Source organism: Aquarana catesbeiana, linkage group LG05 (assembly GCF_042186555.1).
Source record: "Aquarana catesbeiana isolate 2022-GZ linkage group LG05, ASM4218655v1, whole genome shotgun sequence".
NCBI lineage: Eukaryota > Metazoa > Chordata > Amphibia > Anura > Ranidae > Aquarana > Aquarana catesbeiana.
In genome coordinates, this window is record NC_133328.1 from 262,209,816 (window position 1) to 262,223,956 (window position 14,141).

The window sequence follows — 14,141 nt, forward strand, 5'->3', positions numbered from 1 at the left end:
GATGTTGACGAGTGGGATGTCGGCAGTGGGGTATAGGGGAGGGGGAGGTGATGATGATGACGTGGGGTGGTAGGCAGCTGACAGTGGGGTACAGGGGGGGATGATGATGATGTGGGGTGGTAGGCAGCTGACAGTGAGGTACAGGGGGGGATGATGATGACGTGGGGTGGTAGATAGCTGACAGTGGGGTACAGGGGGGGATGATGATGACGTGGGGTGGTAAGCAGCTGAAAGTGGGGTACAGGGGGGGATGATGATGGCGTGGGGTGGTAGGCAGCTGACAGTGGGGTACATGGTGATGATAATGACAGGGGATGATGATGAGAGGGGATGAGGTGGTAGTCAGCTGGCAGTGGGGTACAGCAGAGATGATGGTAGGGTGGTGGGATGCCAGGAACAGGAGGATTAGGATGAGGATGGAGATGATGACAGGGGTAAGTTGGTAGGAAGCTGACAGTGGGAAGTATTACAGGAGGTAGGATGCCAGGAACAGGGGGATGAGGAGGATAATGATGATAGCATGGGGTCAGTATGTGGCATCATATGCCGGATTGCATGCATATCATCACTCAGGGCAGTGTGTGTGAGGTCACAGGGGGCAGGGCAGAAGGCAGCGGTAATTCTCAGGACGCCCTCAGTCAGGAGGTGACGTCATGGGTCGGGATGTGTCAGTGTCGGGCACGGGAAGGACTGTACCTTTGAGGCTGTTAGTTGCAGACTGGCTCCTGGATGATCGCCGGGCTTCAGCTCTGACAGGTCCTCCTCCATTTCAGATCGTCCACCCTGCAGAGGAGATCGGGGAGCCGGGGGAGCTGCTCAGCTACTGCAGGCATTATCCAAGCTCTGCACATAGCCGGAGTCAGAGATCCGCGGTGCACGGCAGGAGGGAGGAGCTGGGGGAGAGGAGTACATGGTTCCACCCACTGACCCTCCGACCTCGGGCAGTGGTGAGTGACAGTCCGCCCCTGGGTGGGGAAAATGAGTTGTGGCCCCCGGACGCAAGACGGGGACACCAACCAGGGGACATTCCCTGCATCTCCCACACACATGTTAGGCATATTAGGCGGCCGCGAGGCCCCTGGGACTGCGAGGCCTTAGGCGGCCGCCTTATTTGCCTAATTAGAGAGCCGCCTCTGCCCATGGACTTTAACGGGGTTCTAAATTTCACGGAAACTTTCTGTCCATTCGCAGGTTCTGGTGCGAACCGAAGCGGGGGGGTGTTCGGCTCATCCCTAATCTTTAGTAATCTTTAAATCTAGAAACACCAACATTCCACGTTAGTGTGATATTCTTTCTATTGGCATTTATTTCTGCATAAAGAGATTTAAACTGGTCAGATCTCCCTCCCAGACCATAATGAGGTTGTCAATGAACCTCTTGTAACATACTAGTTCTGGGGGGCGATTTTTGAAAACCGATTCCTCCTACCAGTGGGCCATAAATTGGCCACACTGTGAGCAAAGCGCGGGCCCCCATTGCAACTCGCCTGGTCTGTAGATAATACTGCTTATCATACCAAAAGTAATTCCGAGACAGGCCGAATTGCAAAACTTTTAAGAGGAATTTCCTATGTTTCATAAGAAGATCCGAAGAAGATAATACCCACTTGACTGATGACAAAGGGTCATCATGATCTATGATGGTGTATAAAGAACTTACATCTGCAGTAATCAGAATGCTAGATGAAGAACTTCAAACCTTCTAGGATCTGTATAATGTGCTTTGTGTCCTTCAGATAAGCATCTGTTTTGGTGACCATTGGTTGATTATATTGGCCCAGCCTAGCAGTGACTGAGTCCATGCCATTTACGATAGGTCTACCCGGTGGATTGACACTATCTTTGTGGATTTTTGGCAAACAATAAATAATAGGGGTCCTACAGAACTGAGGATCTAAATATAGCGCCTCTTTGTTGTTCAGAATACCATTATTTTTACATCCTGCTATTATATTACAACGAAGGATTACACTTATTAACATAGGATCTCGATCTAATAATTTATAGGTGTCGCGATCGCTCAGCAAATTGTGCATCTCACCCCAATAGTATACCACTAACACACCCCCCCCTTTTTGTCAGCAGGGCGTATAACAATATCTTTCTGTTTCTCTACCCCCAGACTACCTCTGTCTGGGGGGTGACCATGACATAGCCTGGCTAACTACCGCCTATATTTTATATATTGTATCCCCCAATTTAGAATGGGGAGTATGGTTTGGTATGCTATCCTATCAGGAAGAACATGGTGATGTAAATGACCAACCAGGCGGAGCTAGGGGGAGCCAGTCCATGTGGGTGGGCATGACCCATTTTGGTGGGTGTCACTTGGGAATAGGGCGCACAAACATATATATAGAGGTGACTAGGAGAGATGAACCATTTTAGGCTCCGAGGAAAAGGGTACGCCCTTGAAACGTGTCAACCATATTGGGATATCATCTGATCCCCTCGACATCAGGTCCTGGTTTGCTGGTGTTCAGAAACGCAGTCCTATTGATAAGCCTCATGTAAATGCTCGTTTGTGAGTATATACTTTGCTTTTTTTTTATGCTTTAATAAAGCTTTACCATTGGTAATGCACTAGGTCGGTGCGCCCTTCTTCTTTCCTTTTATTTTTTTCTAGTTTATGAATAGGGATGAGCCGAACACCCCCCGGTTTGGTTCGCACCAGAACCTGCGAACGGACCGAAAATTCGCATGAACGTTAGAACCCCATTGACGTCTATGGGACTCGAACGTTCAAAATCAAAAGTGCTAATTTTAAAGGCTAACTTGCATGGTATTGTCCTAAAAAGGGTTTGGGGACCCGGGTCCTGTCCCAGGGGACATGTATCAATGCAAAAAAAACTTTTAAAAACAGCCATTTTTCGGGAGCAGTGATTTTAATGATGCTTAAAGTAAAAAAAAAAAAAAAAAAAAAAAAGTGAAATATTCCTTTAAATATCGTACCTGGGGGGTGTCTATAGTATGCCTGTAAAGTGGCGCGTGTTTCCCATGCTTAGAACAGTCCCTGCACAAAATGTCATTTTTAAAGGAAAAAAAGTCATTTAAAACTGCTTGCGCCTTTAATGTAATGTCGGGTCCTGGCAATATGGATGAAAATCAGTGAGACAAACGGCATGGGTACCCCCCAGTCCATTACCAGGCCCTTTGGGTCTTGTATGGATATTAGGGGGAACCCCGCACTCAAATTAAAAAAGGAAACAGTAGTATACAGGCTCTGTACTGTGAACAGCAGTATACAGGCGGTGCAAACAAGACAGGGACTGTAGGTTTGTTGTTAAGTAGAATCTGTTTGTAATTTTGAACTGGTACATTTTTAACGTGTTTAGCTCCAGCCAAAAAATCTTTTTTAAGCTTTTTGGAAAACATAGGGAAGGGTTATCACCCCTGTGACATTTGTTTTGCTGTCTGCTCCTCTTCAGAAGATTTCACCTCACTTTTTGTCCCAATGACAAATGTTTTTTGAGAATTTGGGTTTTTTGTGAAACAAGGATTGGTGATAAAGCATCAGTGAAAAGGAGAATTGTTTTTTCCATATTAACTCTTACAGGAGAGAATTTCCCTTTCTAGGGGTAGATTTCATCTCACTTCCTGTTGTCTCCTTCCGTTTGCAAGTAGGAGTCGTTTGTAAGTTGGATGTTTGAAAGTAGGGGCCTGCCCTATATACTCAGCAGAAATTTGGGCCTTAGGTGTTGTTGTGGCCACAACACTGTAAGCCCTCACAGGGCCCTGCTGTGATATATTAGATCAATAATTGTAATTAAATGCCCCTGTTGAACAGGGGCAGAAAAATTGGGCCTTTGGTGGTGGTGGTGCCACAACACTGTAAGTCCTCACTCGCTCTTGGTGGGCGCAGAAACGGGCCCTACTGTAAAATATTAGATCAAGAAATGTAATGACTTGCCCCTGTTGAACAGGGGCAGAAAAATTGGGCCTTAGGCACTGGTGCCACAACACTGCAACCCCTCACAGATACTCTAGTTGGAACGCAGGAACGAGCCCTGCTGCAAAGTATTGCATCAAAAATTGTAATTACACACCCCTGTTAAACAGGGGGTGAAAAACTGGGCCTTAGGCACTGGTGCCACAACACTGCAACCCCTCACAGATACTCTAGTTGGAACGCAGGAAGGAGCCCTGCTGCAAAGTATTGCATCAAAAATTGTAATTACACGCCCCTGTTAAACAGGGGCTGAAAAATTGGGCCTTAGGCACTGGTGGCGGTGCCCAGAACCAAAAATGTTCTTACAAGCTATCAGCGTGATCATTGAGGAGGAAGAGGATAATTACTCAGGATAGTCACTCAGCATCAGCATAGGCAGTCTTTGAAGGGATCTGAGATTTCAAAAAAAAATATTCGGTTACATCAGCATCAAGTGCTTGGTAGCTGGTGGTGATCCAAGACTGATTCATTTTTATGAAGGTCAGTCGATCGACTGAGTCGGTGGACAGACGCACCCTGTGATCGGTTAAAAAAGCCTCCAGCAGCACTGAATGTGCGTTCCGAAAGAACGCTGGATGCAGGACAGGCCAGTAGCTCAATTGCATACTGTGCAAGCTCTGGCCAGTGATCCATCCTCAAGACCCAGTAACCCAAAGGATTTTAGGTGGGAAAGGTGTCCAAGTCAGATCTTGCCCCTAGGTATTCCTGCACCATGTAAAACAGACGCTGGTGATGGTTGCTGGAACCGATCATACCTTGGGGCTGCGGACTAAAAAATTGTCTGAACGCATCGGTCAGACGGCCACCTTCTCCACCGCTCCTTCTTTGACTGACCGAAGCCTCAGCAACACGTTGTCCAGAAACAGGAGTTTGTAACCTCCCAGTCTCTGGGAATGCGTTGCACAGCCCATTCTGCAAGGCCTCCCGAAGATGTTTCATCCTCTGCTCCCTCTGCGACGGCAAGATAAGGTCCGCAACCTTACCCTTGTAACGTGGATCAAGGAGGGTTGCCAGCCAGTATTGGTCCTTCTCCTTGATACCACGAATACGAGGATCCTTACGCAGGCTTTGCAGGATCAGGGAGGCCATGCAGCGTAGGTTTGCTGAGGCATTCGGTCCGGAGTCCTCTGGGTCACTAAGGACGACATGGTCCGCAGCCACCACCTCCCAGCCACGTACAAGTCCATGTGTTTCTTAGGACTGATCCCTTAGACTGCTGCTGATGCTAAGTGCCAGGCTCCACCTCCATACTGACACAATCCTCCTCCTCCTCGTCCTCTTCCTGTGTGATTGGCGGCACGCAGGAACACTGTCTGAAAAAAGGGGGCCTTGAGAGCTAAGGAAGTCCTCCTCTTCCTGCCTCTGTTCTGCCTCAAGTGCCCTGTCCATTATTCCACGCAGCGTGTTCTCCAACAGGTGGACAAGGGGGACAGTGAATGGCTATGGAGCACTGCTGGTTCCGAGGACCAAGCACAGGGAGAGGCCATGGAGGAAGAAGAAGAGGAGGGGGTGGAGGAGAGAGGTGTGTCACAAGCATTAGTAGTGGCATTTTGGAGGCGTGGTGGTGGAACAACCTCCAACACTACTGCACCTTGTCCTGCATCCTTCCCAGCTGCCAGCAGAGTCACCCAATGCGCGGTGAAACTTAGGTAACGTCCCTGTCCATGCCTGCTGGACCATGAGTCAGCGGTAATATGCACCTTACCGCTGACCGTCCTGTCCAGCGAGGCATGGACATTGCCTTCCACATGCCGGTAGAGAGCCGGAATTGCCTTCCGTGAGAAAAAGTGGTGTTTGGGAACCTGTCACTGAGGTACCGTACATTCCACAAACTCTCGGAAGGGGGCAGAGTCTACCAACTGAAAAGGCAGCAGTTGAAGTGCTAGCAATTTTGCCAAGCTAGCATTCAACCGCTGTGCATGTGGATGGCCGGGAGCGAACTTCTTTGGGCGGTGCAGCAGCTGGGGCAGGGAAATTTGCCTGGTACAATCTTACGTCACTGTACCGAAAGCAGATTGCCCACAAGTACTTGGCTGTGACACACCTAATTCTACACCTTCATTCCTCTCAGTGCAGGTCTCAGAGAGGACTAAAGGTATAGTGGGGTTGGAGATCTCAGCTGATGAGGAGCAAGGAGAGGTCCTCTTTGTTCTTTGGCGTGGGTCTTTTAAATACGCTTGCCAACGAACTGCATAGCAGGTCAACATATGTCTGGTCAAGCATGTGGTGCCCAAGCGAGAGATGTTTTGGCCACGCGAGATACGCTTGAGACATATGTTGCAAATAGCAGCGGTGCGAGCTGATGCACTCGTCTCAAAAAAGGCCCACACCAAAGAACTTTTGGAATAACGCGCAGAGACAGCAGCACCCCTGCACATGTGGAGCTTTGGGGTGTGATGCAGTCAGTGTGCTGCCCTAAGGCTGGCCACTGGAGGGCATCCTGCCTCGTTGGTGATGTGCCTCCTCCTCCTCCTCTCTCCTATCAGGCACCCACGTTGAGTCAGTGACCTCATCATCCCCGCCCTCCTCATCACTGGAGCAAACCTGGCAGTATGCTGCAGCAGGGGGAGCATGACTGCCAGATTGCTGTCCTTCTTGGGCACCCCCTCTGTCCGTGCTCACGTTACTGCCTTCATCTAGCTCAGTATCATCATCAGAGCCTTCTAAACGCTGGGCATCCTCCTGGAGCATGTACCCAACACTGTGGTCAAACAGTTCGAGGGACTTCTCAGGAGGACATGGTGGGGCTAGGGAAGGAGTCACTGATGCCATTGAGCCAAGGGAAGAGGCCGCGTTGGCAGCTGCTTTGCCATACAAAGTACCCTGAGCATGGGTGAGAGAGGATGAGGAGGATGAGGACAGCTTGGTCATCCACTCGACCAAGTCTTCTGCATGTTGCGGCTCAACACAGCCAGCTGCCGAAAAAAAGGCCAAGCGTGTCCCACGGACACGTGCCGATGAGGATGCACCGTCTCCATGACCAGCACTGTTGCCTCTATACACAGAGCCTGCTTGCCCTCTTTTATTGGCTTGTGACTGTCTGCCTCTCCTTGTTGGCCTTCCAAACTAATGACATGTAGCTGCACTAAGCTGGGATATATATATATATATATATATATATATATATATATATATATATATATATATATATATATAGATACTGCAGCTAGCAAAATCAACTGCCTGCCTGTAGTATGGGAACACCACCAACCTTCTACAGGCAGCTTTAGCTGAACACTGTGCAGAGGTCGCACTACACTAACTTGTAGTTTTAGCTGAACACTGTGAGGAGGACGCACTACACTAACTTGTAGCTTTAGCTGAATACTGTTCAGAGGACGCACTACACTAACTTGTAGCTTTAGCTGAACACTGTGCAGAGGTCGCACTACACTAACTTGTAGTTTTAGCTGAACACTGTTCAGAGGACGCACTACACTAACTTGTAGTTTTAGCTGAACACTGTGAGGAGGATGCACTACACTAACTTGTAGCTTTAGCTGAACACTGTGAAGAGGACGCACTACCCTAACTTGTAGCTTTAGCTGAACACTGTGCACTATACTAACTTGTAGTTTTAGCTGAACACTGTGAGGAGGAGGCACTAGACTAACTTGTAGCTTATTTACCTTCCTGCGGTAGTGATAGGATCAGGAAAACACCACCAACCTTCTACAGGTAGCTTTAGCTGAACACTGTGCAGAGCTCGCAAAAAAAAAACTTGTAGCTTATTTAGCTGCCTGCGGTAGTGATAGGATCAGGAAAACACCACCAACCTTCTACAGGTAGCTTTAGCTGAACACTGTGCAGAGCTCGCAAAAAACTAACTTGTAGCTTATTTAGCTGCCTGCAGTAGTGATAGGATCAGGAAAACACCACCAACCTTCTACAGGTAGCTTTAGCTGAACACTGTGCAGAGCTCGCACTACACTAACTTGTAGTTTTAGCTGAACACTGTTCAGAGGACGCACTACACTAACTTGTAGCTTTAGCTGAACACTGTGCAGAGGTCGCACTACACTAACTTGTAGTTTTAGCTGAACACTGTGAGGAGGACGCACTACACTAACTTGTAGCTTTAGCTGAACACTGTGCAGAGGTCGCACTACACTAACTTGTAATTTTAGCTGAACACTGTGAGGAGGACTCACTACACTAACTTGTAGCTTTAGCTGAACACTGTGAGGAGGACGCATTACCCTAACTTGTAGCTTTAGCTGAACACTGTGCAGAGGTCACACTAAACGAACTTGTAGCTTTAACTGAACACTGTGAGGAGGATGCACTACACTAACTGTAAATAGTCTAGCTGCCTGACTGTGGTGCTAATAGGATCAAAAGAACACCAGCAATTTTCTTCAGGTAGCTGTAAATACTGTAACAAGACAAGCCTGCCTGTCAGGAAGATAACAGGAACGGATATATATATATATATATATATATATATATATATATATATACACACACAACACCTGGGATGAATATATATATACACAATACACTGTAAGTGCAGCTAACTCATTGACTGTCCTGCCTAATCTATCTAACTTAAATCAAATGACACTGTCTTTCTGTCTATCTCTTTCAACGCCGGAACACACACTACACAGGGCCGCCGTGCAGGCGGCCTTATATAGTGTGGTGCGTGTACTAAATCCCCTGAGCCATAATTGGCCAAAGCCTCCTTGGCTTTGGCCAATTACGGTTCTCTGTTCAGACGGCGCTGTGATTAGCCAAGCATGTGATTAGCCAATCATCAGCCAGCAATGCACTGCGATGCCGCAGTGAATTATGGGCCGTGATGCGCCACACGAATTTGGTGCGAACAGCCCATATCGTTCGCAATTCGGCGAACGGGCGAACAGATGATGTTTGAGTCGAACATGGGTTCGACTCGAACACGAAGCTCATCCCTATTTATGAATACCCAATGTTCTGAGGAGGCAGGCATTGCTTTAAAAAGTTGGTCGCACCACGCACTGAGAGACTAGACACCCGAGCGCAGGAGATTTTTACTGTTTTTCATTCATAAACTGAAGCAGAGTAACACATAGCTTACTCTGCTCAGTTATTACAGGAAATAGAAAGCGTTCGTAACGTCCAATTCAGAAAAGGAAGGAGCTGGTAAATCTCATATTTACTGGCCCCTTCCACTGCTCTCCATCCTTACACATCCCCCTGCAGCTGCTGGGAAAGGAGAGGAGGTAGCCGGCTGCAGGGGAACGAGGGGTGGCGGAGGAGGAGGACAGGGGGCCAGAGAACATAGGCCTGGAGGAGGAGGACACAGCAGACATTGGGGGATGATTGGTGTGTGCGAGCACTGATCTCCCTGTATGGCATTTCAGTTGACAGCCGTGGGAGGGAGAGAAGGAGAAGCAGCTGTCTGAAAAGCCATGGAGGGAGATCGGTGCTCACAACTGTTCCCCCCGCAGCACCAATCATCATCCCGATCAAGGGGCAATCATCCATGTGTGCAGGGTGGGTCACAGTGGGCCCCCTCCCCTCTCAGGGGCCCGAGTGCAGTGAACACTATGCACACATAGATGTTACGGCACTGGTTGTATGGTATAACACATTTAACCTGGGAGGCCGAGTGAGAGCCCACTAACCCCTTCTCTTATCCAAGTTCCAACAATAAATACCAAAAAAAACAAACCCCTGGATTGATTATTGGAAACAAGCAGATGAGTGTGTGGGCGGTTGTGTGAAAACCCCTAGTAACTGGCTACAAGATAAGAGGGGGAAAAGCCCAGGGAAGTCTACACACAGCAACCCCTATGGGGCAGTGCTACATTTGGGGGCGTCGTCCGGGATAATTTTCCCCTAATTTATCGTAACAGTTACTGCCGGCAACGGCCAAGTGGAATGTCCAAGGAACGCCAGGTTCTATTATGCAAATTATGGGAGTGTAATTGAAGAAAGGATGTGTTGTACTGTGGAAGAAAGTGCGGTCTGCTTCACAGTTATCAGTACAAGTGTGCTTTCAAGCCATGGTCAAGAAAGAGTTAACCTGGGACGTGAGCACGTCAGGTGTTGTGTCAGTACGTGTGCTGCAGCAGAAAATGTCTGCTGTGCAGTTGGTAGCAGCAGATCAGTTTCCAACAGCAGTGAGGGAGTTTGGTTGACATGTGAGCCAGAAAGTGTAACCGGGACTCAAGTGGAGACAGAAGAGGCAGATGTATGTGTATCTGAGGCAGGGAACACTATCTGCTTTGCAGTACCATTCGTGTATGCTGAACAGTGTTATCAGGGCAGCAGCGAAGGGTTAACTGTACCGCGTAGGAAATAGCGCGCCAAAGAGATCTGCCCAGCAGGAGGAGCCATTGCCAGAGAGCCAGCTAGCCTGGGGACGTGGGTGTAGTCACCGCCTGCAGGGTGCCAATCCGAATGGTGCAAGGGAGCCGAGATGTCGCTTCGCCGCTAGGTGTAGCTGAGAAGGAGACACGTGTGAGGAGTAGCAAGATGCCGGAGAGCGAAGGCTATCACACGTGTTGGTGGAGAGCCTGCGGAGCAGACTGGAATGCAGAATGTGACACTTACGGACACAGGAGAATGTGTCCGTGTGGCCGTGCGCTGGGGTTCAGTGTGGGCACTGCGGTGAGATGTTGCTGAAGTTAGAGCCAAGAGACTGTCGGCCCAGAAAGCTGTATGTGAATTGGGAGACAGGGACCACCTCTGAGATGCTGACACCCATTGTAGCTATTCCCTTTGAGAGAGGACGAGGAGTGCCGAGAACACCGCTGGGACCGGGACCAGTAGTGCAAACACACACGACCATCTGCCAAACCAGGGAGACCCGCATTTCAGAAGTGCAACACACCCAAGTAATGGAGGCTGGGCAGAGGTCGCAGGGTGCATTGGTTACAGAAATGCACAGTCCATTCCCTAAACAGGTAGATGGGGCTCGATGGGTACAGCTGGGGTCCTCCAGCTCGTCAAGTGAGAGTGAACGAGGGATCATCGACGTGGGCTAACCCAGGTTTGAATGCCGATTTGGGTCCCTGGAAGAGGGAATCGTGAGTGGGGATCAGAAGTAGGGACTGAGTGGGATTTGGGAACCGAGGAGAAAGAAAGTCCTCCAAGTTCCTGTTCATTTAGTGAAGAAACGGAAGTAGCGGTTATTCGCATGAGGTGTGCAAGGAATCCTGAGTTCTGTGAGGCCTATGCAACAAGGGTCTCAGATTTGTCCCCACCCCGTACCTATGCCTGGGCCCGGGCACGGGCGCAGAACAATGCCTACCCCAACCTGATCTTTAAAGTGGAGACCCCATATGCCCCACCTGGGAGAGGTGATAGGCAGAAACTTCCCAGGTTCTCTCTATTTCAGAGGTACATCCAGAGGAAGGTAGCCATGGAATATGGATATGATTATCCCTATGCTCCACTGGAGATAATGAAGGGAATTGAAGGCAAGAGGGAGGCTTTGGTGTGATGAAGCTGTCTGGGACTTTCTCTATGTCCCCGGGCCACATCGGAACCAGTCCAAGCCCGAGCTGTGGGAAATCTTCCTATCTTTAAAAGAAAATTGGAATCTGGGGAGGTCAATACATATTGACCGAGTGGAGGTCAATCGCCCAAACAGGGTAAACCCCTAATTACTACAGATACTTTGCGAAGATACCTTGTTAAAGACACTTTGCCAAGATACCTTGTTAAAGACACTTTGCGAAGATACTTTGTCAAAGACACTTTGCAAAGATCTTTTGGGCTAGTGGTCCACCACTGCTGTAGAAAGAAACTCGTGTGGGTTGCTGCCAAGCTGAAAGGGCAGTGGCTCATTGGGGTTGATTTACTAAAGGGAAATACACTTTGCACTACAAGTGAACTGCAAGTGCACTTGGAAGTGCAGTCGCTGTAGATCTGAGGGGAAGATCTGAAATTAGGGGAAGCTCTGCTGATTTTATCATCCAATCATGTGCAAGCTAAAATGCTGTTTTTTATTTTCCTTGCATGTCCCCCTCAGATCTACAGCGACTGCACTTCCAAGTGCACTGCAAGTGCACTTGTAGTGCAAAGTGGATTTGCCTTTAGTAAATAACCCCCATTGCTCTTCAATAGGGAGTACCAGAAATAAGGGCTTCCTTGAAGAGTTTCTACAAATGCCCACAAGTAGGCAAGCCATTGACTAATTCTCCATTCTCTAAAATGGGCATTGCTCCCTGTATTTATTGTCAGCACCAGCGGGGAGTGGTCCGAGACTCCTCTTGGGCCATACTCTATACTGGTTACCGATGACAATACCTCCCAATTACCCAAAGCCATATCTATTCTAGAGAGAGTAAGATAGGAGTTTGAAAAACATGAGTATTGTCTTTCTTGCAGGTGACGCGTACGCCATATGTCACTCAGCCCCAACTCCCCCCAAGAATCGAGATAGCCGGCCCTCTCCTACTGTACTGGGCCTATTTCCCAGGGCCTAAAATCTCCCACCGCTATTATTGGGGTTCCCATTTTATCCAGCACAAACTCCAACAGTTTATGTAGAACCTCTTAAACTTAAATGGGGGGGATGTATATATTTGCCAACACATACGGTTTATTCTCAATCAAACAAAACAAAAAGATATACCGGCCCTGTTAATCAATACAGCTCTCTCTGCAGGAAAACGCCACTCCTCTCCCAACCATTATGCTCACCCCCCTTGAATAGGAGGAATAAACTAAATGGTATTGGGATTGGAACTTCCGGTTGCGAAGTTGTGCTGCCGTAGCATCAGTCAAATGTGTCTCAAAATATGTTACACAGGTCAAACATGTAGAAGTTTAAGTGAGGGATTGTATGTGTGTGAAAGAGGTGTGTTTAGGGTAATCCCATATATGGGACCAATGTGTATGTGTGATAAAATGTATGGAGATTAGGAGAGTAGATACTGTAGCACACCTAGAAAGAGTGTGCAAGTAGACAACAAATGCAATAAAGAAAAAATGTGTGTGTGGGCAAATGGGGAAATTGACACACCCCTGATGGTGTGTACAGTAAGTGAGCAACAAGTACATTGAAAATAGTATGTATGTATGAGAACGTGAATAAACCTACCATGTCCTATGTAGTATGAGTGTGGCTCAAAGTGATCCCTTCCTTGAAATAAATTTTGGAGGAGTGAACTGTCAGCTGGCCACAGCTGATATACCCCAGGTCCTGGGCAGGTCCCCGCCAACGCCATGTGACACCATCTAAGCAGCGTGTAGGAGGTGAGGGAAAACACCACTTGGGGTATAAAATACCTTAGTAGGTGCCCGCCCACCTCCACTGCGGCGTGAGGTGGAAGAAAAAACATGCCACCACCCTTCAGCGTCAATTGGCGCTGCTCGTGGGGGCACGTTTGAACATGACGCCGATACGCTGAGGTCAGACCCCACCTCAATCATACGACTGGGATGAACGGAGGGGAGAGAGCCGAGTGCATTGCAACCCCAGAAATGAGACGACCAAGTACCCAGCCCTGCCGCCCTTGGTCTGGGCTGGCTGAAAGATGGTGAAGGGGAGTATCCATAAGAGATCACATAGGTCTCTATAGGTAGTTAGGAAAATCATGAATTGAGCGTTAGCAGACAAATATAAACTAAACATATTTGAAGTATACAAATACCAAATAATTCCGAGTAAAACATGAACTAGGGGGTCATGAATATTGTATAACAATAAACATAAAGAGATGATGAAATTATATAATACGTGCGTGGTGTCACTCAAAAGCGTGTGTCTTCCACCCATAAACATTTGGAATCTGTATTTATGATCTGTAATTTTATTTATACATTTATTTGTATCTATCCTATTAATCATGTGAATTGATTGATTGTTTGCATTAAATCTATTATTACAATTATCATGTTAATAATTTTCTCATGATTATATTTAAAATCATACATTACATATTCGTTTATTCATTATGCCTACAAATATCATGGACCACCCTTAGGGGATTATGATACAAAATAAATTAAATTTATTAAAAATACATCTCAGATCTACATATATATTTCTACCAATCACATTGACATGCCTCATTTAAAGTCCCATTTTCCCTTCCCTCACTTTATTTAAAGAATCTGTTTACTTCCACTCCAGTACTACAGCACCCAGATCCAGCCTCAGAGATAGCCACGGGAGCAATCTTGTCCCAGCGTCAAGAACCTAAGGCTCTCCTCCACGGGGGGTAACTACTTCAAGAGCCTGCCTGTGCTATTAA